General features: G+C 44.9%; 1 non-coding gene across 1 annotated transcript; it reads right to left on the bottom strand.

Annotated features, from left to right (window-relative positions):
• Positions 1-10,135: 10,135 nt before the first annotated feature.
• TRNAK-UUU (transfer RNA lysine (anticodon UUU)) lies at positions 10,136-10,208 on the bottom strand. The gene has a single exon. It is a non-coding gene; the product is annotated as a tRNA-Lys (tRNA).
• Positions 10,209-25,170: the final 14,962 nt, after the last annotated feature.

The raw sequence follows: 25,170 nt of genomic DNA, 5'->3' as shown, positions 1-25,170 counted from the left end.
CGGACATGTCCGCCCCCTAGCCGGACGTCGCTGCCGACCACTCCCGTGACGCCACGTGGCGCCACCGCGCCCACATCGCCGCCACTCCTTCGCGCGGCCCGGCGAGCCCGCGGGAGGCCCGCCTGAGTCGCCCACCGGGCCAGTGGACCGCGACCCCGCTGTCCTTTCTCCTCCCGAGGCGCGCCGCCCTCTCCTTGCCAGCGCCCGACGCCGACCGGCCGCCGTCACCTCACGTCGCCGCCACCGTCCCGACGCCGTCGCGCGCTGCCCGAGGCCACCTCGTCGTCCAAGCCCGCCGCCGCCGCCTCCTCGCCGCCCTTCGTCACCGGCAAGCGCCGCCCCGGCCTCTTCTTCAACTCCGGCGATTCTCTGGCGTCTACAGTGCTTCTGGCGAACCTCGGGTTCCATGCGGATCTGGATCCAGATCTGAGATCTTATTCTACTCGGTTGACTTTTCCCCAGAGAACCCTAATTTTTTTGCATTCTTGCACATGCTATAACTCCACATCCGTAGCTCCGATTTGCGCGTGTAGCATATTTAAATGTTTGACTCAACGAGAGCATCATTTCATATCATTGCATCATTTTCATTTGAACTCATTTTGATGCCCGAAATGATGTTGGAAGAGGGCTATGTGATAAATTTGTCAGATCTGCTGCATCAAATAGCTATTTGTCATTTTGCCATGATTAATGTGTGCATGATATGCTCCTAAGCTCTAAATGAGTTTTGTTATATGCCATGCCATCTTTACAGAGGTGCTTACCATGTATTTTTTTGGTATGTGTGGTGACTAGCACAAGCTTGCAAAGTAATGAAATCGGTAATGCTGATTTCAGGGACTTAGAATTTCACTAAGTCCTTGTCCTGATTTCGTCGTTATACCATATGTTCTTGTTGTTTCCCAGTGATCCGTGCCTCTTTTGAGGATGATCATTAAGGATGATTTGTTAAAATTGTGGTGCCCTATCCATCCGTGTCTTTGTTTGCATTTATGGAGCAATCTAGCTTGAGTCAATCGAGCTCTACTTTTGCTATTTCGTGAATCCTGGCAGATTGTTGACTTGTTAGCGATTTTGCCGAGGATGTTGCTATTGATCCGTGCATGCTATATTGTTATTCTTTCCATGGCTAGCTTCTATGCCATGTATTCTTGATGTGTGTATGCTTAGTTTGTCATGCCATGCTCTGTACTGAGTGCATCAAGATCGTAAACATGCCTACTCGTTAACAGATTTGCATGCTCCAGTTTTTCACTAAGTCTGTAATCTGATTATGTTTTTGCCATGTTCACATGCTTGCAATTGTATTTTCTGGTCCCTTTTGGCTCAAGGTCACTAAGGGATGTTTGTTAAGTGCTTTGAGTAGCTTCATGCCATGTCTTGTTTTGCCATGTTAAGTTCCTGTAGCATGTAGTTTTCATACTCCAAAGTGTGCTTCCTGATGTTAAATTCCAGACTAGTGTTAATTTCACTAAGTCTGAAACCTGTTATCGTTTGCATTTTTGCCATGCTTGTTTGAACCTGTTAATGGATGAATTAGCCGTAGATCAGTGTTCATCTTTTGTCAAGCATCATGAATTGATCCCTGCCATGTATTTTGTTGTCATGTTTGAGTGTTTTAGCATAATTATCTTTATGCATTTAGATGGCTACTTGCTGATTATCGCAGACCGGTGCCATATTTGTTTTGTTTGCCATTTCTAAACCGTGCATCCGATTCTGGTGTTCTTTATATCGATTTCAACCGAAATCACCTCACCTTTCTAGTGGCACTCTTGGATTTCCAAGTTGAGGCCAGGTTCAATCATTCCTTGTCAAATCATTCATATGCATCACATATCGCGTCCCGCATAGCATACCATGTTTGCATGTTGTTGTTTGAGCATTGCACGTGGTTGATTGTGTTCCTTTTGCTTGTTTGTCTTGTTTGGGTAGAGCCGGGAGACGAGTTCTCTAACAAGGAGCCCGTTGAGTTTGCTTATGAGGATCAAGTCAACTTTGACAACTTTGCAGGCAAGATGATCATACCCTCGAAATCACTTCTATCTTCGCTTGCTAGATGCTCGCTCTTTTGCTATGCCTATGCTACGATACCTACCACTTGCTTATCATGCCTCCCAAATTTCCATGTCAAACCTCTAACCCACCATGTCCTAGCAAACCGTTGATTCGCTATGTTACCACTTTGCTCATCCCCTCTTATAGCGTTGCAAGTTGCAAGTGAAGATTGGAGATCGTTCCTTGTTGGAACATTGTTTATTATTGGGATATCACCATATTATCTTATTTATCTTAACGCACCTATATACTTGGTAAAGGGTGGAAGGCTCGGCCTTTTGCCTAATGTTTTGTTCCACTCTTGCCGCCCTAGTTTCCGTCATATCGGTGTTATGTTCCCGGATTTTGCGTTCCTTACGCGGTTGGGTTATAATGGGAACCCCTTGACAGTTATCCTTGAATAAAACTCCTCCAGCAATACCCAACCTTGGTTTTACCATTTGCCACCTAGCCTCTTTTTCCATTGGGTTTCCGGAGCCCAAGGGTCATCTTTATTTAAACCCCCCTGGGCCAGTGCTCCTCTGAGTGTTGGTCCGACCGAGTAGACTGCGGGGCCACCTCGGGGCAACTTGAGGGTTGGTTTTACTCGTAGGATGTCTCATCTGAGTGTGACCTGAGAACGAGATATGTGCAGATCCTATCAGGATTTGTCGGCACATTCGGGCGGTGTTGCTAGACTTGTTTTACCATTGTCGAGGATGTCTTGTAAAACCGGGATGCCGAGTCTGATCGGAATGTCTCGGGAGAAGGAATATCCTTCGTTGACCGTGAGAGCTTGTGATGGGCTAAGTTGGGACTCCCCTGCAGGGATTTGAACTTTCGAAAGCCGTGCCCGCGGTTATGGGCAGATGGGAATTTGTTAATGTCTGGTTGTAGATAACATGAAACTTAACTTAATTAAAATTAATCAACCGCGTGTGTAACCGTGATGGTCTCTTCTCGGCGTAGTCCGGGAAGTGAACACGGTGTTGGAGTAATGCTTGACGTAGGTTGTTCTAGGATCACTTCTTGATCATAGTTGTTCGACCATGCTTTTGCCTTCTCTTCTCGCTCTCTTTTGTGAATAGTATAGCCACCATATATGCTAGTCGCTTGCTGCAGCTCCACATATTACCTTGCCTTACCTATAAGCTTAAATAGTCTTGATCATGAGGGTGCGAGATTGCTGAGTCCCCGTGACTCACAGATTACTTCCAAACCAGATGCAGGGACCGATGATACCTCTCCAGACGATGCGCTTGAGCTCAAGTGGGAGTTCGATGAAGACTCTCGTCGTTACTATGTGTCTTTCCCAGATGATCAGTAGTGGTGCCCAGTTGGGGCGATCGGGGACCGTGTCGCATGTTGGGGTTGATATTTTATTTTGGTACCGTAGTCGGACCATGAGTGTATTGGATGATTGTAATGTTATTCATGTATTTGTGTGACGTGGCGAGTGTAAGCCAACTATGTATCCTTTCCCCTTTTATATATTTATATGGGTTGTTGTGAAGATTACCTTACTTGCGACATTGCTTTCAATGCGGTTATGCCTCTAAGTCGTGCTTCGACATGTAGGAGATATAGCCGCATCGATGGCGTTACAAGTTGGTAATCAGAGCCTTCCCCGACCATAGGAGCCCCCTACTTGATCGAATCGTTGGCGTTGTTGAGTCTAGAAAAACATTTTGAATCATTTAGGAATTATATATCGGAGAGTTTAGGAATTCTTTTTACTCCCCAGTCCCTTCACCGCTCTGGTAAGGCTTCCTGACGTAGAGTTTTGACTCTTCTCTTCTCAAATTTCAGTAAAAAAAAATTTAGGATCACGCGGGTATCTTGGAATCATTCAGATCGATTTGTGACGAGAACATTGTTCTTGGTGCCTCCTATCATTTAGGGGTTGTGGCAGTGTCTCGGGGAGTTGATCTCCGAGGTGTTGTCGTCACAATTTTATCGTTGAGATTCTGGAATACCTGAGTTTCGCCGACATCGAAAATCTCTTTTATGTAGTTGTTGGTGAGATAACCTCGACGCCACCCAGTACTAGGGCGGGAGTTTAGGAGTATTGCCATAACTTGTATAACGGATGCTTTTCGAAGGTTGAGGTAGACGATTTCCGAAGTTTTCTCGGTTATGTGTTGAAGGATGGATATAGCTGGATGTAGGATTTGCTAGATTTGGGTGAGATATTATGCTTCCCCTGTATCCCCAACACCTGATTGCATAACCGGAAAGTTTCGGGAGTTTCATAGGTGGGAATTCTTGTAGCTCAAGTTCTTCTTCCACGGATATTTGGTTTGAGATTGGGTGATCCTTACCGAGTATTCGTTCTTGTTCTATACCTTGTTGGTTTTATTCTTCTACCTCAATTCTAAGTGGCTTCTCAATTTATGGATATGTGACCATTTCAATTGGAATACATTCGTTCATTTGGTTCAGATGTGAAGACTATATGTTGCAATTTCAACCCGTTTGATTCAGCTTCAATATTTGTCTGTCATTGTGCTAATGGATGTCAACCTCTTCAGGATGGCTCCTCCAATGCGCACGACTCCGAATCCTTATCCACCACCACCACATCCACCTCCTGAGGCATGGCAAGCTGTGATGGCCGCTACCAATGCAAACACGCAGCTGATCATGCAACTTCTTCAAGAGCGCAACCAAGGGAGCCAAGGCCAGGGCAACAATCAGAATCACTTTGCTACACTCAACCAGTTCCTTGCTAACCAGCCAAAGACCTTCAGCAATTGTGTTGAGGCAACTAACACTGATGATTGGCTCGTGGACATATGCAAGCATTTCGAGTGCAGTAACATCAGCCCTGAGGACTTTGTCAAGTTCGCTTCCTTCCAACTCAAAGACCAAGCTGCAGAATGGTTTCAGCAGTACAAAGATTCCAGAGGAGGCCGTGTGATTACCTGGGATGAATTCTGTCAAGACTTCAAAGCTCATCATATTCCTCAGAGCGTGGTTGAAAGCAAGCGTGAGGAATTCCGCAACCTGAAGCAAGGCTCTATGTCTGTTTACGAGTACAACAAGATGTTTCAGAAGCTCGCCCGTTTTGCTAAGCAGGATGTCCCGGACGAGAAGAGCATGATATACCAGTTCAGGGGTGGTCTCAAAGAAGAAATCCAGCTAGCTCTCGTTCTCTTTGAGCCCAAGAGGTACGATGAGTTTTACAACATGGCAATGAAGCAATAGACTGCTCAACTGAAGTGCGATGCTTCCAAGAAGCGAGTCAGAGATGCTACTCCTTCTTCCTCAACTCAAGTGGCTAAGCAGCAGAAGTATTGGCTTCCTCCTCCTCTGTTCCGTCAGCCTTATCAGCAGAAGCGCAAAGGTGGCAGTGGATCTTCCCACCCACCCAACCCTGGCTTTCAGAACAAGACTTCGTCTCAAGATCCAAGATCAAGTGCTCCGTATCACCGTCCGCTTTCAGAGGTCACGTGCAACAAGTGCCAATAGAAGGGTCACTATGCCAACAAGTGCTTCAATCAGAGGCGTCTCCCTCCTCCTCCTGTGAGATCGACAAGTACAGCTGTGGTCAAGCATAACCCCAAGCACGCCAATGTCAACTTGTTGAATGCAGCTCAGGTAGAGGACTCGCCAGATGTCATCATGGGTAACCTTCCTGTTAACGATGTTCCTGCAAAAGTACTTTTTGACACTGGTGCATCGCATTCTTTCTTGTCATTCCCATTTGCATCAAAGCACAATGTTGATACTGAGGTTATGCCCAAAGTCATGCAAGTTGTTTCTCCCGGCAAGCTTTTGACTTCTAGTTTGGTTGCTCCCGATGTCTCTATCACGTTGGGCGACTACAAGTTTCTGTCCTCTCCAGTGGTTCTTGGAAACTCGGATATTGATCTTATTCTCGGAATGGATTGGCTTTCTAAGCACAAGGCGCATCTTGATTGTGCTACCAGGTAGATTCAATTGACACATTCGTCTGAGGATGTAATTGTCTTTGCCGCTCGTGATGATACCATCCGTCTGTTTTCTCTCAATGAGAAGGGTGAACTGGATGCCATCTCTCAAATTCCAGTCATTTGCGAATATCAAGACATCTTTCCAGAAGAGCTTCCAGGAATGCCTCCACACCGGCCAGTTGAATTTGTCATCGATCTTGAGCCTGGCACGGAACCTGTTTGCAAACGTCCTTACAAGCTTGGACCTGAAGAGTTGAAGGAGCTGAAGAAGAAACTCGATATTCAAGAGCGTATGGGTCTCATCCGACCTAGTTCTTCTCCGTGGGGTTGTGGAGTTCTATTTGTGAACAAGAAGGATGGAACGGACAGACTTTGTGTTGACTACCGTCCATTGAACAAGAAGACTATAAAGAACAAGTACCCACTTCCCAACATCAATGAGCTGTTTGAACAACTCAAAGGTGCTCAAGTATTCTCCAAGCTTGATCTCCGTATGGGCTATCACCAGATTCGAATCCGTGAGCAAGATATTCCCAAGACGGCTTTCAGAACAAGCTATGGTTCATATGAATACACTGTCATGTGTTTTGGCCTCGTCAACGCTCCTTCGACTTTCTCTCGCATGATGAACTTTATCTTGAACGCCTACACAAATGACTTCGTCTTGGTCTATCTCAATGACATTCTGGTCTTTTCCAAGAACAAGGCAAATCATGCCAAGCACTTGCGTTTGGTGCTCGATAAGCTCAGAGAACATCAGTTCTACGCAAAGTTCTCAAAGTGCGAGTTTTGGCTCGATGAGGTTCTCTATCTTGGGCATATCATCTCTGCCAAGGGCATAGCGGTGAATCCTGAGAAGGTGTCTACAATTGTGAATTAGGAACCACCTCAGAACGTGAAGCAACTCCGCAGCTTCCTTGGTCTCACAAGCTACTGTCGAAGGTTCGTTGAGAACTTTTCAAAGATCGCGAAGCCGCTTTCCAACCTTCTCCAGAAGCACGTCAATTACGTTTGGTCTCCTGAACGTGACATCGCTTTCAACACTTTGAAAGAGAAATTAGTCACTGCTCCAGTTCTGACTCCTCCTGATGAATCCAAACTGTTCGAGGTCTTCCGCGATGCCTCTCTTCAAGGTCTTGGTGCAGTGTTGATGCAAGAGAAGAAAGTTGTGGCCTATACTTCTCCCCAGTTGAAGCCCAACAAGAAGAACTACCCCACTCATGACCTCGAGTTGGCGGCAGTTGTGCATGCTCTTTTGACTTGGAGACATCTCTTATTGGGAAGAAAAGTGGACATCTTCACTGACCACAAGAGTCTCAAGTACATTTTAACTCAGCCTAATCTCAACCTCAGGCAGACTCGTTGGGTCCAAATGATTCAAGAGTATAATCCGAGCATCGAATATACTCCAGGCAAGGCCAATGTAATTGCTGACGCTTTGAGCAGGAAGGCTTACTACAACAGTCTGATTCTCAAGCCTTACCAACCCGAGCTTTGTGAAGTTTTCCACAAACTCAATCTGCAAGTTGTTCCTCAAGGTTTCCTCGCCAACCTTCAAGTCTCTCCTACTTTGGAAGATCAGATTCGCGAGGCTCAACTTCTTGATGCTATGGTGAAGAAGGTGAAGATTGGGATTGCCAAGAGTCAACCCAAGTACAAGTGCTATCGCCTTGATGACAAGGATACTCTCTTCTTCGAGGATCGCATTGTTGTGCCTAAAGGTGACCTTCGTAAAGTCATTAGGAACGAGGCTCACAATTTACTCCTCTCTATCCACCCTGGGAGTACGAAGATGTACCAGGACCTCAAGCAGGCTTATTGGTGGACTCGAATGAAGCGCGAGATTGCTCAGTTCGTGAATGAATGTGATGTCTGGAGAAGAGTGAAGGCAGAACACCAACGACCAGCTGGTCTCCTCCAACCTCTTGCCATTCCAGAATGGAAGTTTGACCACATTGAGATGGACTTCGTGACTGGGTTTCCAAAGTCCAAGTGTCGCAATGATGCTATATTCATTGTCATCGACAAACTCACTAAAGTGGCTCATTTCCTGCCTATCAAAGAGTCTATCACTGCAGCTCAATTGGCGGAGCTTTATACCTCTCTGATTGTCTCTCTGCACGGCATTCCACAGTTGATCTCTTCAGACCGTGGCAGCATCTTTACCTCCAAGTTTTTGGATTCTTTTCAGAAGGCCATGGGCACCAACATCCGTTTCAGCACAGTTTTTCATCCGCAAACTAGCGGTCAAGTCGAGCGTGTCAATCAGATTCTTGAATATATGCTCAGGGCTTGCGTTATCTCTTTCGACATGAAGTGGGAAGATTGTCTTCCATATGCCGAGTTCTCCTACAACAACAGCTTTCAGGCGAGTTCGGGCAAGGCCCCATTTGAAATTCTCTATGGCAGGAAGTGTCGTACTCCTCTTAACTGGTCAGAGACCGGTGAACGTCAACTTCTTGGAAATGACTTGATCACAGTGGCAGAGGAAATGTGCAAAGTAATTTGTGATAACCTCAAAGCAGTGCAATCACGCCAGAAGAGCTACTATGATAGTAAGCATCGTGGTTTGGCTTTCGAGATCGGAGACCATGTTTACCTCCGCGTCTCTCCAATGAAAGGTACTCATCGCTTCGGTATCACAGGGAAGCTTTCCCCTAGATACGTGGGTCCTTTCAAGATCGTCAGCAAGAGAGGCGATCTCGCCTATCAACTCAAGCTTCCTTCAAACTTTGGAAACGTGCACGACGTGTTCCATGTCTCTCAGGTCCGCAAGTGCTTCAAGACTCCTGACCGCACTGTCAACTTCGAAGACATTGATCTCCAAGAAGATCTCTCTTATCGTGAGCACCCAGTTGCTATTCTTGAAGAGACTGAACGCAAGACTCGCAATAAGTCAAGCAAATTCCTCAAAGTTAAGTGGTCACACCATTCTGACCGTGAAGCCACCTGGGAACGCGAGGATCACCTCCGCTCTGAGTACGCGGCGTTTTTCCAGTCCTAAATCTCGGGACGAGATCCTTTCGTAGTGGTGGAGTGTTGTAACACCCCGGATGTAATTTACCTTATATGTATCCCAACTCTTGCCGTTTCCGGCACTAAGTTATTTTATTTTCCTCGGGTTCGGGTTTTTGTCTCTGTGTGTTGTTGCCTTTGTCATGCATCTCATATCATGTCATCATGTGCATTGCATTTCCATATGTGTTCGTCTCATGCATCCGAGCATTTTCCCCGTTGTCCGTTTTGCATTCCGGCGCTCATATCTCCTCCGGTGGTCCTTTCTACCTCTTTTCGTGTGTGTGGGGGTTAAACATTTCCGGATTGGACCGAGACTTGCCATGCGGCCTTGGTTTACTACCGGTAGGCTGCCTGTCAAGTTTCGTGCCATTTGGACTTTGTTTGATACTCCAACGGTTAACCGAGGGACCGAAAAGGCCTCGTTTGTGTTGCAGCCCAACACCCTTCCAATTTGGCCCAAAACCCACCAAAACCTCTCCCTCTAGAGCGTTCGATCCCGAGCGTGTGGCCGAAAACCGCACTCCATTTGGAGCTACCTAGCTCCTCCTACCTATAAAACTAGGTCTCCTCCAAAAATTCGCGGATCATTTCGCACCCTAACCCTAAAATCTGCTCCTCCGCCGCCGGACATGTCCGCCTCCTAGCCGTACGTCGCCGCCGACCACTCCCATGACGCCACGTGGCGCCCCCGCGCCCACATCGCCGCCACTCCTCCGCGCGGCCCGGCGAGCCCGCGGGAGGCCCGCCCAAGTCGCCCACCGGGCCAATGGATGGCGACCCCGCCGCCCTCTCCTCGCCGGCGCCCGACGCCGACCGGCCGCCGCCGCCTCACCTCGCCTCCGCCGCCCCGGCGCCGTTGCGTGCTGCCCGAGGCCACCTCGTCATCCGAGCCCGCCGCCGCCGCCACCTCGCCGCCCCTCCTCGCCGGCAACCACCGCCCCGGCCTCCTCTTCTTCAACTCCGGCGATTCTCTAGCGTCGACAGTGCTTCCGACAAACCTCGGGTTCCGTGCGGATCTGGATCCAGACTGAGATCTTATTCTACTCGGTTGACTTTTCCCCAGAGAACCCTAATTTTTTTTGCACTCTTGCACATGCTATAACTCCGCATCCTTACGAATACAAGAGTGGTTTTTTTTGTTTTGAGTATAGCAGGACTTGAACCTGCGACCATTAGGTAAAAAGCCCAATGCTCTACCAACTGAGCTATACACCCGATTTTACAAGAAGGCTTGGTGCGGAAAAGAAAAGAGGGCGTCCTGGCCCCTTTTCTTCTTATCATATCACAAGGGCGCGGCTCTGTATGGTATAGTACTGTGGAGCAAGTTTGGGAGTCCTTTCCACTCATTGAGGATTCTATCTAAAAAAGAAGGTCAACGGGGGAGACTACTTTGAAGTCCGGGCTGAACAAACTACTTCTCCTGCTACCAAAAGAGAAATAAGGAAATAAGATGGATTCATCTAATAAAATACCCAATGCCTGTAGTTGAAGAATTGTTGGATGAGTTATCTTGTGCTGTTTGGTTTACTAAGCTGGATCTAAGAGTTGGTTACCATCAGATAAGATTACATGAAGCAGATGAATACAAAACGGCATTCAAGACCCACGTCACTATGAATTTTAGGCTATTTGGGCTGACAAATGCACCACCCACCCTCCAGAGTGCTATGAACACAATTCTGGCTGAGCTGACTAGGGTTTGTGTACTTGTTTTTGTTGATGACATCTTAATCTACAACAAATCCTTGCAAGATCATGCCACCCATTTGCAGCAAGTATTTGACCTTCTGAAGCAGAATCAACTATATGTGAAGTTGAATAAATGTTCATTTGCTCAACCACAGATAGAATACCTGGGTCATGTCATTAGTGGGCAAGGGGTGGCTACAGACTAAAAGAAGATCCTCACAGTGAAAGAGTGGCCTACTTCCAAGTCAAGCACATTAGAGTTTGGGCTTAGCAGGACAGGCGTTTCATTCACAGGAGCTTAGCTCATTTGACTGCTCAAAGACTTAAAACACCAATGCAGCACAAAGCTTTCCTTTCCTCAAGCTCATGGGATTACAATATACCATCCAATAAAAGGCTCAGAGAATAGGGCAGCTGATGCACCACTATCTAGATTACATGAGCCAGATGAACTCAATGCCATTACTTCCTGTCAATCACAATGGCTCACTGATATTGTTGCAGGGTACAGCAAAGACACATTCACCTAGAATTTACTATCTGAATTGGCAGTCCTGAGCACTCACAAGAATAGCAAATATTCATTGCATAATGGGGTCATTCGATGTAGAGGAAGAGTATGGGTTGGTGCAAACTTCTAAATAAAAAAAAACATCTTGCAAGCACTTCATGCCAATGGTATTGGTGCCCACTCTGGCATTACTGCTACTTATCACCGCATCAAGGCACTACTTGCTTGGACAGGAATCTTTCAATCAGTGGAATCTTTTGTCAACAAGTGTCAAATCTGTCAGCAAGCTAAGGTAGAACATTAAAAACTCCCTGGCCTCTTCGATCCTCTACCCATTCCTGATGAAGCATGGTCCATTATCAGCATTGACTTCATCACTGGATTACCAAAGTCCCATTACTATGATTCAATTCAGGTGGTGCACGAGACAAGCCAAACAAACATAAACCGAATTAATACCGAAGAACATAAGCTGTGGGCCGTAAAGTGGAAATGGTTGCAGGCCAAAGCTGTCCCCCTTTGCCACTAAGACTTGAATACCCGGTACTCTCTCTACCAAACAGGCAAGATAGTCTTATCTTGAACTCTGTCCCTTCTCTAATGATTGACAGTTTTAGTGCCTGGTAGTAAGGGTATTTTGTGGTCTATTGTCCTCCTAGGAGGTCACTCTGTAGGCTCAGCAAACAATTCACTGAAGCCATTCAAGACCGGTTGCAGGGCAGACAGACCATTGACTTGACATGACCGTAATACATACAGAATAGGAAGGATAAGCTATAAGATAGAGATCTGGATTGTTGTGCTCCGGAATAAAGAAGAATACCATCTTGTCTAATCAAATACGAATACCATCTTATTGATTTAGTCATCTTGCATCAACACATAAGATGTGATATGAGTAGTGGGAAATAAACTCTTCTTTGATCACTTGAAACATAGTAGAAAGCATCCAAAACAGAATGAAATGTTGTTCAAAAGAAGAAGCTACCTGGCCCAACCACTACACCATTTTTCCTAATGTGTGACTACCCATATCAGTTACAACATCTTCCGTTTCCAAGTTTTCAGTGCCTTTTTCTTATAGTATACAAAATAGGATTCTGGATTGCTCTTCATTTCGTTCAATTTATCCCCTTGCTTTTCAACGTATATATATTAACCCGCCTTGTTTACCTATTTCTTCTACAATTCACATGACTCATTGAACCCAACTTTCTCCTTCCTACATTTTATCTCTACAGCAGTTATCCTGTATAATGATTTCTTTTTGGTCGCTACTCTCCTAACCGACGAGTCGGAGAGGATACGAATGTCCATTCACCCTACCACCCATCTTCCTTCTAGCTTCCTTGATCAACGACGAGTAAAGATCCCGGAAAAGATCCAAGGGAGTACAATACACTTTATATTGACGTCTTGAATAATGAGGGGGGTAAAGAAGAAAGTCCGATTTCTCTCTCCTTTGCGGATATGCCCTTATTTAGCTCTTGAAAGAAAGAGAGATAGAAAGAGAGAATGATCAAACTCAACTAGACGGCAGTTCCTCTTGTTCAAACCTCTCTTGCCGAGTCTTCTCCTCATAGCGAGTTTCGCTCTCGCTTCGTGTGTCCTAAACATAAAAAAAGAAAGAATTGATTGTGAAAGACAAGTGTTTCATTCCCCTCCCTAATCGTTGAAATTCGAACTGTCCGCTAGCTCCTCCTTTGTTTGGATTATAGCCCTTCCTTGGGGATTTACTATCCAAAGTAAATCTTTCCAGTTTCAAATGCTACTATTTCTTCATGGGCAGAAAGTCCAAAATCTTCTTTTTCCGGTACTCCTTACTCTTTTCTCCCATCGTCCTACTTTCACTTCTACGGACCTTCTATCCATAATGAGTTCCAGGATTGGTGAATCGATGTGGGAATAGATAAAACGATTGTTGAGTACACAGTATAACCGTGTAGCTCATCCAGAAGATCATTAATGACCGGTATCGGGTATTCTTTTTTACGGTTTGTGCATTGAGTTGCCTATAATCCATAGGCACCACGAGCCTTCTTTCTTCTTGTAAAGAAGAGCCGGTGAGGCATGAAATAGGTTGTAGAGTACCATTCTAGAGTAACTCCTTGATTATGGCTTCAATTTCATCCGGTGGTGTGAATACCTATAAGGCCTTTGATTCACTGGTTGACTATCGTGAGGTGAATCCGATGGTCACATGGTCTTTTAGGAGGGAGGGTAGTGGGTTCTAAGAACACATCAGAGAAAGAGGACCAAACCTGCTTGAGTCCTCTTCTACATCTTGAGTACTTCCCACTCCAATGGATCTAGTTTTTAGAATAGCTTTGATCCGGCCATGTAGAGAACTCATAGAGGTCCGGCTTCACGTCAGTAATCTACCACACCCATGCTAGAATTCACTAGAGTCCCCACTCGCCAACCGCGATGTCTTGGTTGAGAGGCCCCACCGACCCATCTTCCCACAGTTTCACTGAGGTAATACCATCCCCAATTCGCCACTTCTTATGTTGATGTACTAAGAAATTGGTTGAGGCAATCGACTTCAATCAGAGGAAGCACTTGTGCACATCAACTTAGGATATCCCCTCCGTTCTACACCAGATTATGCACTCACCTCTGGTATAATATAGGAAAGGAAGACGCCCTTTCAGTGCACGCCAAAGCAGCTTTGCCTAGAAGGCTTCGAAATACACTACTAGGTCCCTCATTCTCAGTCGGCCTTCACTAAGCGGTTTGCACACCTTGGACCAGCTGGACTTATGTTCCGGCCTTTCTCCTATTAAATGCATCTGCCACCTTATTTTCCATTTTACCCCTAATATTCCGCCTTTGAAAGTCAAAACTCACACTTGCTCATCTTAGCATGTAGCTGATTCCGCAGAAAAAGTGTTAGCTGCAAGTGTTGTTGATGCTCCTTCAGTGTTTTACTGTCAAGAAGTATATCATCAAACCAACACAAATCTTCTGGGCTTGAACACATCATTCATGAGTGCTTGAAACATTGCAGGAGCATTTGTAAGCCCGCATCACATTGAATTCATAGTTACAAGGTTCTGAATGAAGTTTTGGGCTTGTCTTCCTCTCTCATCCTGATCTGATGATAGCCAGATCTTAAGTCAATCTTGCTGTAATATTTAGCACCACTCATCCAATAGGGCATCTATGTGCCGAAATTGGGTATTTCTTCTTTACTATACTGGCATTCAGCTTCCTGGTTTCAATGCACATCCTCCATGTCCCATCCTTCTTCTTCACTAACAGCACAGGTGAAACAAAGGGGCTAGTAGAGGATTGTATCAGTGAATTCTTCAGCAATTCCTCAATTCTCAATCTCAGCCTTTTGCAGATGTGAGTATCCGTATGGCTTCAGATGTTTGGGCTCAGTACCTTCGGGGGTATATAGTGATCATGGATTCTTTTTTTGTAAGGACTTAGGTTCTTGAAACACCTACTCTTAAGAGTTAAGTAGGGTTGAAATTGGATCAGAGATCAGAGATGTTAGGTTTACTGAGTTGACCATGCACCATTGAGCCATCATGCAGAACTAAGCTTGTTCTGATTTAGTAGCAATCAGCTCTTCTCCTTCCACCTGATACAGCTTTCCTCCTCCCCTCTTGATTCCTTCCAGCACCACTTAAACACTGCGAAAAGGGTTTTGACCAGCTAGTCAGATTGCCCCATTACGGGTGTGTTACGCCAGAAAGTTCCTCAATCCTGTGCCTGTTCCCGAGCGAGTCAGTCCCATTTCGATGACGAACGACATGATGTGTGCCTCCATAGAGCTTCCCATTTGACATTTCTCCATCGCGAGAGATTCTCTCCGGCCACAGGTTCCCCAGTGGTACGTCCGGGGTCGGTTCAATCAGTGCGCTATCAGTCCAGTACCATTAGCTCTCCAAGGGTCGCAATCCATTCTTTCCGGGCAAGCCAGTTCAGTTCCTTTCTGGTAGCAAGAGCTCCCATATCAGATTAAGTAAAGGGATTACCTAGCTAGCGCATATCGAAGAGTTGGAGACTTCCTGCCACTATAGAAAAAGTCGTTGATGGATCAATTTCTGTAGGTGGGTCTCAACTCGGATCGAGACATTCGGATTTGCCGATGAAGAGTACTGCCTTGGAGGGGTAGGGGTTGTAGGGGAAGAACCAACCTATTGTAGGTAGCAAAACATCTCACTCAGTAACTAAATTAGAGTTCGATCTTTTACGTTTGTGTAGTCTTTTTGCATTTTTGTTTCGATCCGACATCAGATCTGAGTTATTGTTCACTGACTATATCTTAGACCATTGCGATCTCTTTCTTTCACTTGGTTTTTCTTCCTTCCCTTCGGTACTTCTTAACTCGGAGATACTCCTTCGGTACTACTTGGCTACTACTTGAACAGATGGGTTTAGTCCCTTCCTTCGGGCAACGTTTTCTCCGAGTACCACCAGCTTACCACCGGGTTGAAAGAAATCCCTTACTATTAGGACATAGTGTTCGGTATGACTTAAGGCTACTGGATTGACTTTCTTTAATGTTGCATTTGCTTTCAACTATTTCATAGCCTCCCGTCCCGAGCAAACGTCGAGAACAGGGGCCAAAATGTAAAATCCATAGAGTTGGGGACTAAAGAGACTCTTTTTTTACAGCCAACCATGAAGAGAAGAGAGTCTCAGAGTAGATTCGGTAATGTTGAGTCGATCTAGTATGGAAAATTCCTCGCTGTGCGCTCGCCTTTTGCTTGCTTCTGCTTCATCTGCAGATCGGATTCCTTCCCGAGAGTTCTTACTTATAGGCTTTATAGCCAAGCAATAGAATAGCTGCTTCTTCTAAAGCGGATTAGAGTGCGATGACCAAAGCTACGGAGCGGCCTCTACCGCTTTCCCTACTGTTCTAGTTGAACTAGGGCTTTGGCTGAGTGACCACCTTCTTCCAGTATTCTTAGCTTACTATCTGCTTCCTGCCTGATCGGTGGTGACTGACTGTTCTTGCTTGTCTTGGGCCTGCTCTAGTTTTGGTGCTGCTAACTAAGGGTCGAATTTCGTGACTTGATGAAGAGGAAGCCGAGTATCTTTGGTCTTGAAGAGTCAGGCCAATCCAACCGCTTGCTCCTGCCCAACTCAGTCTCAGTCGTACCATAATGCGCCTGGACTCAACACTTTTCTTGCTCCAAGACCACCCTCTAGCCCTCATGTAAAATAGATGACAGAATTGTAAACAATCATAGAATGATTTAAGCTGAGGAACATAGAGGTCTCTCCCACAATTTTTGTCATATACCTCTGGAATAGTGTTGAAATCACACGCCACTAAGCAGTTTTTTAAACCAAGTGGTTTATCTTAGTGTGCTAGCCGCTGCTTCATTTCGTATAGCGATAACGCTTTCTCTTTATTAGCGCTCCACCCCGCGGAGAACTCTGGTTGCGCTTTGGTTGGCTTTCTCTTTTTTTCGATTTTCTCTGACTTGACTCAGCTTGACCTACTTGACTCAGCGGTTAGAGTATCACTTTCATACGGCGAGAGTCATTGGTTCAAATCCAATAGTAGGTAAAGCCGGCCGAAACCCCCACTTTTGCCAGCATGACAGCAAGCACAGACTGGCATCAAGGAGTAGAATGACCAAAGCATTGGTTGCTTCCACTTGTTTGTTGCCTTCTTCGACCGACAGACAAGGTACCCCCCTCTTTTTCTCTTGCGAACCTACGTTGAGCTTGGGACAACCCGCGACTGGCATAGGATATTTCAAAAGCGCCAGGATCCATCCTTCTTACGAACCAAGAGCACTCGAGAAGCGAAGGGGCTCATGCTGCGACGAATAATGCCATTGTTCATCATCTCATAGATTTGCTTCTCAATCTCTGTTTTCTGGTGGGGTGCATATCTATATGGCCGGATATTGACTGGCACTGCACCTGGCACCAACGGAATTTGGTGGTCACAGGCACGACGAGGGGGTAATTCCTTTGGCTCCCGGAACAAAGCATCAAACTCCTGTAGCAGTTCTTGAACAGCTGGAGGCGTCTGCTCTGCAGGATCAGCATCCAGAGTAATTGCTTGCAGATCATGCTCCTGGTGAATCTGACGCACTTGCACACACTGGCTAACAGCACCCTGTTTCCGCAATCCTTGCAGCTTACGGATAGAGATTGGACGGCAGGAAGGATTATCTTGAATGCCATTGAGAGTGATGCGGCGCCCTTTGTGCGTGAATTTCATACGACGATGACGCCAATGTACCCACATCGGGCTATGGTCTTCGAACCGCTCTTGCCCTCCCCTTTCACTTCCATAGTGGTCTTCTTTGGCCGGCCCACTCATTTCACTCTCAAGCTCTCTGAGAAGAGAGAATCCGATTCAAGATGTTTTGAATTCAGCCTTTCCTTCATGTTCGTGCTTTAAGTCAGTTCGTACTTTTCAGTATATAAGAGAATGACCAAACTCGCGTTGAAAGCTACTAAACAACGGCTGACAGAGACTCATAAGAGGGAGAGCGGTAGCAAAAATGAGATCTTTCGTCTAGACAGAAGAGAGATCCTTTCCTTCCTTTCTATAGGAAATGACTGATGTTTCTAAGTCACCTTCCGCTGCTCTTGCGTCATCCCTTTTCCAATTCTTTTTGTATGGCTCGGTTGCATCCGATTGATCGATCCCTAGTCACTGATTACATGCATGAGTTCTTTGATTCACTACTGACTTCTTCTGTGGAGCCGAGTTCGCCGACTGAGACTACTTGAAAAGAATTTTCGACCAACCGATCTCACGACGATGAGTCACCCACATACTTAACAAAAAATGCAAATAGAAGAGCAAGTAAATCAAGCTCAATTACAACTCACTCTGATCAAATAGCACTCAGGTATAGGATTTCCAGCGGAAAGGTAGCCTTGCTCGCTTCTTTACCCTTGTACGCACAAATCTAGCTCATAGCAGCACTTTCGAGTTTGGTTACTTAAGTACAGAGATTGGAACAACTTAGCACGGGAAGTCCCATATCTTGTCTTAGCCTCGCCTCACCTATTTCCTCATAACGAGATCAGAATGAAATAGAATGGAATCTCAAGTCTTAGCTAGATCAGGGCTACCACATTCCCTCAGACGAAAAAGAAAAGAATACTAGACCTGTTGGACTCGCAAAGTAGGATCAGGCTTTTTCTACTAGAAACAGAGGAGAGCAAAAACTAAGTCAAAGGGGGAAGAGCTGTTTATGAGCATTTTAAGGCCGGTTGACAACATCCAATGTCTCCCACGAGGGTGCCTGAAACTCCAGTTTTTCTAGGCAGAGGTAGCTATATATATATTTAACACATTTTAGTTTGTAGGAAGATTTCCCGCTCTGAATTTTTTTCTATTTGGAGCTTCTTCCAAAGAGGTTGGGATTCTAGTTTCAATTGGATGTGTCGCGGTAAGATCGTTAACGACTGATATACTGCCTGAGACAAGGCATGCTCTCCCCTCTGCGTATCGAGAGAAAGAAACAACTTCCTGATTCCAGTTTCTTTCATTTATACCTACGATATCCACGCTAAAGATGAAAACTTTTGTAGTTCATATCAGCCTGAATGAGGAAGTAGAGTCAGTTTCGTCCATAAACTGGGCCGAAGATCTGACAGAGGTTGACTTGCTGGCTTGTGAGTTGCCAGCTCCGTAGTTGATTGCTAACCATAGGATAGTGACAGCCAATATTCCTATTCCTGCTTGTGTGCTTGTTTGCTATTCTTCCTGTTCCTGTTACGAGACGACCTCGGCTCAAGATGACCCCACACCGAAAGTCGTCAAGCAGTCTTGGGCTCCATCAATTAGTGAGGAGGAAACCAAAACCTGTTGGAGTTCCCCGCCATCACCTCGCCTAGATCCGGGGGTTCATACCCTCCTGTAGCAGAGATGTAAGTCGCAAAGGCTACTTGCCTGCCGAGGGGGGAGAACTACCTAGTATCAAATTCACAAAGCAGCACATTTAGTAGTGGACATCTTTCTTTCTCGTTTTCATCAGAAAGGAGAGTTTTCACGTTAAGCAAGAAGATCTACGAGTTGGAGGGCTATTTCACCGACCGTCACTTCTCCTTTGTATCTGCCAAAGACGCAAGTAGCCCAACGACAGGCTTGTGTGGAGTTGAATGACAACACGCAGAGGTCTTTTGGCGAAACTGGGGGATCTTTGTCTAAATGAAGGGCAAAGTCAACAGGCTAATCCCAGTTTCAGATTTGGAAGAAGCAGTAGGAGGTTCACCATCAGAAAGGCATGGGACAACAAACTCTCTTAAAGCTTTCTTTGAATAAGTCTTTCGCTTGACTTGTCTCAACGGCTTTAGTTCAGTAAATGCTTTCGTATGAAGCTTGAGTCAAGTCTAGTCTCATGCAGTGAAGATCGTCAAGCAATCATTGCTCGTCTCTCCGAAACCTATTGATAAGGAACGCGTTCAAGTGTATGGAATAATCAAACCATTCACGTATTTGTTAACATAGCGTTGGACGATTGATTCCTCTCTTTCTCCATGGCCTGCTTCCCATAACTAGCCTTACTAAAACTTACGAAATGCTAATTTGACCTACATTTCCGGTTAACTGCTGACTTTCTTTGCTAGCTCACCCGAAACTCTGTCTTCAGGAGGAAAGCTTGCTTGAGTACCTTACTTGAAAACAAACCGCTTGAGCTGTAACCGAAACAGAAAGGTTTGATGAGCCGCTGCTTGCTCTCTAACTGCTCTTACCGCTTCTTCTTCTTGACCTCTTCTCACTGCTGCCAATGCTGTGACTGCTGCCCCTATCTCTAAAGCTGCGGATTACAGCTCCTGATTCAAGAAGTTTTTTTTCTGAAGTATGAGTCTTGTTTGTGACATTCAATTCCAGAATGAACATTCAAAGGAAAAGTAGTATGGGACGCTGCTTGCTATTACTGACTGCGGCTGCCGACCGAAGAACTGAAGATCTTCAATCTATGTTTGAGTGCTCTTGCGAAAGAAAATAATTTCGAATGAAAAAATGACTTCAAAAATAGGATAGGATCGCAGATTCCATATATTTTTATAGAAAGAAAGATACTGTACTCCGCATCTTTACACCGAATCCTTAAAATCCATTTAATGCCTTCTTGCCTGTCTTCAGTTCATGCCTTCAGGCCGGCCTGCTCTTGCCTATGAATGAGATGCCTACTTCCCATTAAGTCAAAATACCTCATAGACATACATATTTTTAAGAATACTTAGTTAGTTAAAGAGAAAGATGGCTTTTGACAATTTTTTTAGTCCCCTCGTTCCTGAGCAAGAAAACGGATGCGCTAACGCGCAACGGCTTTCGTGCTAGTTGCTCAATCCGTTGCTTGTTCGGAAGAATCCGCAAATGAATATTCTTTATTTCCTCTCGGACAGGCCCTCTTTTTTCATTCGAATGTACATCTTTTTTGGTAATGATCATCTACAACTGAAAGACTGACGTCTTCCTCTACTCGATCCTTAGTTATACAATCTCCCACCACCTCAATTTTTATGATCCTCATAGCCTTTTTTATTCGCGTCCTCCCCCTGGATCTATTCCTGCCGCATCCACGTCCTCTGCCTCCAGCAACTAGAGCTGCATCATCTTGTTCATTATTGAGAATAGGCCTCTTCTCACACCGTACCAGTTCTTTTTGTAGTTGAATCTTCCCGTTCTGGCTTATTGAGTGTATAGATTCTTTTTGAAATGCAATCTATTCCCACGTCACTCTTCTCATAACATATCCTGTTCTCCTCACTTTGATTCTGGATTCACCAGTTGATTTAAGACGGGGTTCTATGCTTTCTAGCCCCATTTGACAAAAGTGAGCTTCCCCTATCTCTTTTGTAGGAATCAGATAGCAATGCTCATTCGTGAATAGCATTTCATGCTTCTGCTACTTCGTCGGAGAGATCCATGGAAACTCAAAAAAGAAAAGCGGACGGCATTGTTCATACGATAGCCGGAAAAGTAAGTTCTCCCGCCGGCTATTCAAAAAAGAAAGACTTACTTATTCATAAACTTCCTTTTGTCGAGCATAATAACTCTTATACGCTTGTACAAAGGAGTATAAAACAATGTATATATATAGGTGTTTAGTATCCTACAAAAACATTAACATCCAAAGCACCATAAGCTTGCTTTCTCTCCCGCTGACAGACAAAGAAAAGGTTTTTTTAGACTTTTCTATGGTAGACCTACGCTAGTGGAATATATTTTTTGTTTGTATTCTAGCTTAGCTCTCTCTATTCTTTGCTTAAGCTATCATGTCGTGTAGATGGATGGCATCTCCCTATTCCCACATCCCCGGATATGATTAATGCATGGAAGCTAAGGAATTGGGTCATTCTTCAGCCCAAGATGCAAGCATTTGGACTCCATCCGAATATGGCAGTTGAACTCTTATAATAGGCTTGACTCTGGAAAATGGGCTTATCTTGGGCAAAAAAACGCAAATAAAGAAGAGCTTCTTGTTTCCAAGCGGAACTCGAATGGGCTGCTAGCAGATTTGTTGGGGATGGCAAGTTAACACCGTGGGTAGGCTTGCCTTTCACTCGCTCTGGCACATTTTGGCGGAACTTCAACGTTATATATAGTGGAATTCTAGAGGTATGTTAATGTTTTCAAAAATCCAAATGGAAAAGGATTTGCAAAAATATGCAGATTAGAAGCTAGTATCTCCAGTTTTATGAGAGAAAGAAGAGGAAGAATCAGCGAACATCCTAAAAAATGGTACTTTTGTCTCAATCCGATCAAAAACAAACATATTCTATTGTGTGTTGACCACCGGGAAACGAATGGATTAAGATGAAGACGGACGGTTCAATTAGCGAGCATGGGATGGCTTGTGGAGGTTTAGCAATAAAAAGGGGATATATGCATTCTCTCAAGCAGTTATGAACAAGACCATACTCGAAGTCGAGCTCTTTTGCATCTGAACATGTATTCAAATAGCAGCTGAAAAGGAGTGTTAGAGGATTTGGATTGATTCGGATTCCCTAACATAAGACATGGTCTACTCTCAAGATCCCAAAGTCCGCAGCTAAGGAAATCCCCTTCTTCATAAGATCAAGAAAGTACGAGCGTCTTTAGAAGATTGGAAAATCTCCCATACTTGGAGAGAAGCAAACCAACCGGCCGATTTGCAATTGACTATGCTTAGTAGTTGACATCTTTGGTCTTCACATTTTCCCTTCCATTTTGTAAAGTTAGTAGAAGAGGATAGATCCGGTAAATTGACGAATGTCAATCTTCATTTTTTTAGATTAATACACTGGTAGGGGTCGATCAGGCAAATCCCAAAGCTGACCCCCGAACAGCTGCCGGACTGCTCTACTGATCTTCTCTCTCTTCAGAAAAACGGAACCTTCTCAAGGACTCCCTTTGCATTGAGAACACAATTCAGAACCCTCCTTCTCACAAGAAGGCAAACCTTGTACGTTGATCAAATCTTCTTTCGCATCCAGAAGAGAGGCTGTGGGCTATCCGAGAGAGTGGTTCAGGTGACTACCGGAGTCATTGATTAAGCAGGTCAGATGGGCTTAGTAGGGCTCGAATCTACAATATCACCGTTATGAGCGGTACGTTTCAACCAATTAAACTATAAGCCCAATCGGATCTCTACATGCCGGGAAGAGCGGACAGAAAGAGGAGACCTTTGCTCTATCTCCTTCTTCCTCTTCCTGGGGCCCCGGAGGGGTTCTTTGGCAAGCCCTATTAAAGAAGCTAAGTGACTTTCGTCACTCAAGTAGTGAGTTTGAGGGTGACCGTTAGGGCGACCACTTGTACTTCTAGGCCTTGGCGACCTATATGTAAAGCAACATAGCTTCACTCGATTCAGTAAATCAATAGTTCAAACCAGCCCACTAATAGCTTAGATAGTGGCCCTTCCACTTTGGTATAGTTGACCCTACCTATTGACTCAAGGTTCATAGGAAGGGGGAACCCAGACGTAGTGGGATGTAGGCTTTAGTTGTTTTGGTCCTTTTTCACTACGTCTTATTATTTGTTTTGTAACCGGCTTTTCACCGGCAGGTCAGTAGGCCTTTTAGAAGGCGAACAAACGAAAGTTCTCCGTGGGCGCTAGCGCTATCTTGTTCGCTTTTGTCAACTGAAGTCGCGCGTAGCGCCAACTAACTGATAGCTGATAGAGCACAGAGCCCCTTATCTAAGCGAGCAGAGCCATTTCTTTCTACTGTGCCTCTCTTGAAGATCACACAATCCACTTGCAATCAATGCTTGAGTTAGCAAGGCCACTTCACAAAATCGCACAATCCGCATCAAAATGATCGTCTCAACGAGTACATCATTACATCATTTTTATTTGAGCTCATTTTGATGCCCGAAATGCTGTTGGAAGAGGGCTATGTGATAAATTTGTCAAATCTGCTACATCAAATAGCTATTTGTCATTTTTGCCATGATTAATGTGTGCATGATATGCTCCCGAGCTCTACATGAGTTTTGTTATATGCCATGCCATCTTTACAGAGGTGCTTACCATGTATTTTTGTGATATGTGTGGTGACTAGCAAAGCTTGCAAAGTAGTGCAATCGGTAATGCCGATTTTAGGGACTTAGAATTTCACTAAGTCATTGTCCTGATTTCGTCGTATACCATATGTTCTTGTTGTTTCCTAGTGATCCGTGCCTCTTTTGAGGATGATCAGTAAGGATGATTTGTTAACATTGTGGTGTTCTATCCATCCGTGTCTTTGTTTGCATTTATGGAGCACTCTAGCTTGAGTCAATCGAGCTCTACTTTTGCTATTTCGTGAATCCTGGCAGATTGTTGACTTGTTAGCGATTTTGCCGAGGATGTTGCTATTGATCCGTGCATGCTATGTTGCTGTTCTTTCCATGGCTAGCTTCTATGCCATGTATTCTTGATGGGTGGATGCTTAGTTTGTCATGCCATGCTTTGTACTGAGTGCATCGAGCTCGTAAACATGCCTACTCGTTAACAGATTTGCATGCTCCAGTTTTCACTAAGTCTGTAATCTGATTATGTTTTTGCCATGTTCACATGCTTGCAATTGTATTTTCTGATCCTTTTTGGCTCAAGGTCACTAAGGGACGTTTGTTAAGTGCTTCGAGTAGCTTCATGCCATGTCTTGTTTTGCCATGTTAAGTTCCTGTAGCATGTATTTTTCATGCTCCAAAGTGTGCTTCCTGATGTTAAATTACAGACTAGCGTTAATTTCACTAAGTCTGAAACCTGTTATCGTTTGCATTTTTGCCATGCTTGTTTGGACCTGTTAATGGATGAATTAGCCGTAGCTCAGTGTTCATCTTTTGTCAAGCATCATGAATGGATCCCTGCCATGTATTTTGTTGTCATGATTGAGTGCTGTATCATAATTATCTTTATGCATTTAGATGGCTACTTGCTGATTATCGCAGACCGGTGCCATATTTGTTTTGCTTGCCATTTCTAAACCATGCATCCAATTCCGGTGATCTTTATATCTATTTCAACCGAAATCACCTCACCTTTCCATTGGCACTCTTGGATTTCCATGTTGAGGCCAGGTTCAATCATTCCTTGTCAAATCTTTCATAAGCATCACATATCGCGTCCCGCATAGCATACCATGTTTGCATCTTGTTGTTTGAGCATTGCGCGTGGTTGATTGTGTTCCTTTTGCTTGTTTGTCTTGTTTGGGTAGATCCGGGAGACGAGTTTGCTAACGAGGAGCCCGTGGAGTTTGCTTACGAGGATCAAGTCAGCTCTGACAACTTTGCAGGCAAGATGATCATACCCTCGAAATCACTTCTATCTTTGCTTGCTAGATGCTCGCTCTTTTGCTATGCCTATGCTACGATGCCTACCACTTGCTTATCATACCTCCCAAATTGCCATGTCAAACCTCTAACCCACCATGTCCTAGCAAACCGTTGATTGGCTATGTTACCGCTTTGCTCAGCCCCTCTTATAGCGTTGCTAGTTGCAGGTGAAGATTGGAGATCGTTCCTTGTTGGAACATTTTTTATTATTGGGATATCACCATATTATCTTGTTT

This window comes from Triticum urartu, chromosome 1A (assembly GCF_056163025.1).
Source record: "Triticum urartu cultivar PI428250 chromosome 1A, HENAU_Tu73, whole genome shotgun sequence".
NCBI lineage: Eukaryota > Viridiplantae > Streptophyta > Magnoliopsida > Poales > Poaceae > Triticum > Triticum urartu.
Note: the sequence above shows the minus strand (reverse complement) of the source record. Positions and strands in the feature narration are given on the sequence as shown.